Source organism: Vulpes vulpes, chromosome 5, assembly GCF_048418805.1.
Source record: "Vulpes vulpes isolate BD-2025 chromosome 5, VulVul3, whole genome shotgun sequence".
Classification (NCBI taxonomy): Eukaryota; Metazoa; Chordata; class Mammalia; order Carnivora; family Canidae; genus Vulpes; species Vulpes vulpes.
The window spans coordinates 18,719,475-18,721,541 of NC_132784.1; the positions used below are offsets into that span (position 1 = coordinate 18,719,475).

General features: G+C 38.8%; 1 non-coding gene across 1 annotated transcript; it reads right to left on the minus strand.

Moving 5' to 3' along the window:
- Positions 1–1,267: 1,267 nt before the first annotated feature.
- Positions 1,268–1,362, minus strand: LOC112932626 (small nucleolar SNORD12/SNORD106). The gene has a single exon (XR_003237513.1). It is a non-coding gene; the product is annotated as a small nucleolar SNORD12/SNORD106 (small nucleolar RNA).
- Between the last annotated feature and the right edge of the window lie 705 nt (positions 1,363–2,067).

Below are 2,067 nucleotides of genomic sequence, written 5' to 3' on the forward strand. Positions count from 1 at the left end.
GCTTAGTGAGGAGGGCATATTGAAAGTCAAGATAGGCTGAAAGCCAGGCCTCTTGTGCCAAACAGTCAAGTTGTAAATGTGATGCATTTAAATATGAAATTTAAATGTGAAATGTAAATGTGAAAAGTTATTGAGGGAAATTAAAAGTGCTACTCCGGTGAACACCTAAATGATAAGTAAGCAGAACAGCCTTATTGCTCATATGGATAAAGTTTTAATGGTATTGACAGATCAAAGCAATCACAACATTTCCTTAACCAAAGCTTAAACAAGGGCAAGGCTCTAGGCCTCTTCAATTCTTAGAGAGGTAAGGATGCTACAGAAGAAAAGTTGGGAGCAAGCAGAGGTTGATTCACGAGGTGTAAGGAAAGAGGCCATCTCTTTAACATAAAAGAGCAAGGTGAAGCAGCAAGTACTGATGTAGAAGCTGCAGCAAGTTATATAAAACATTGAGCTAAGATAACTACTGAAATTGACAACACTAAACAGATTTTCAATGTAGACAAAATAGTCTTCTATTGAAAGAAGACACCTCTAGGAATTTCAGAGCTAGGGAGAAGTCAATGCCTGGCCCCAAAGCTTCAAAGGACAGGCTGACTCTCTTGGTAGGGGCAAATGTAGCTGGTGATTTAAAGTTAAAGCATTGGGTGATGCAGCTACTAGGATAGGCTCCATCCTAGAACCCTTACAAATTATGCTCAACCTCTGTCTGTGGTCCATAAACAACAAAGCCTGGATGAGAGCACATCTATTTTCAACATGGCTTACTATTTTAAGCCCACTGTTGAGACCAACTGTTCAGAATAAGAGATTCCTTTAAAAATGTTACTGCTCATTGACAATGCTGCTTGTCACCCAAGAGCTCTGATGGAGATGTGCCATGAGATGAATGTTTTTGTCTGCTACCAGAACATCCATTCCATAGCCCATGGATCAATGGGTAATTTTGACTTTCAAGTCTTATTATTTAAGAAATACCTTTCATAAGGCTACAGCTGCTATACATAGTGATTCCTCTGATGGATCTGGGCAAAGACAATTGAAAACCTTCTATAAAGGATTCACCATTCTAGATGCCATTAAGAACATTCATGATTCATGGGAGGGGTCAAAATATGATGAACAAAAGTTTGGAAGAAGTTGATCCCAACCCTCATGGATGACTTTGAAAGACTCAAACTTCATTAAAGGAAATGGTAAGAAAACTAGAATTAGAAGTGGAACCTGGAGGTGGCTGAATTGCTGCCTTTTTTCCCCCCCCTTTCTTTCCAATGCATCAGAAAAAAACACTGGCTAATGGTTCGGCTAGATCAATAAGGTTAATCTGATGGGGGAAAAAGTTATGTTATCAGCTGTGTTATTGCTTCTACCTTATGATAAAAATTTAATGGATAAGGAGTTCCTTCTTATGGATGAGCAAAGAAAATGGTTTTTTGAGATGGAATATGCCCAGTGAAGATGCTGTGAAGGTTGTTGAAATGACAACAAAGGATTTAAAATATTACATTAATTTAGTTGATAAAGCAATGGCAGGGTTCCAGAGGATTTCAATTTCGAAAGAGGTTCAATTGCGGATAAAATGCTACCAGTGTCACATGCTACAGAGAAATCATTCACGGAGTCAATTGATGTAGCAAACTTTATTGTGGTCTTATTTTAGGAAATTGCCACAGTCACCCCAACTTTTAGCAATTACCACTGTGATCAGTCAGCAGCTCTCAACATTGGGACAAGACCCTCTATCAGCAACAAGATTATGACTGGCTGATAATGGTTAGCACTCTTTAGCAACAAAGTGCTTTTATTTATTATTATTTTTAAAGATTTATTTATTTATCTTAGAGAAAGAGAGAGAGAGAGAGAGGGAGAGAAAGAGCATGGGGAGGGGCAGAGGGAGAGAAAAACTTTAGTAGACTCCTCACTAAGCTCAGCCTGATGCAGGGCTTGATCTGATGACCTTGAGATCATGACCTGAGCTGAAACCAAGAGTTGGATGCTTAACCAACTGCGCCACCCAGAGGCCCTAGCAAGGATGTACTTTTAAATTAAGAGATGAACATTTTTTTT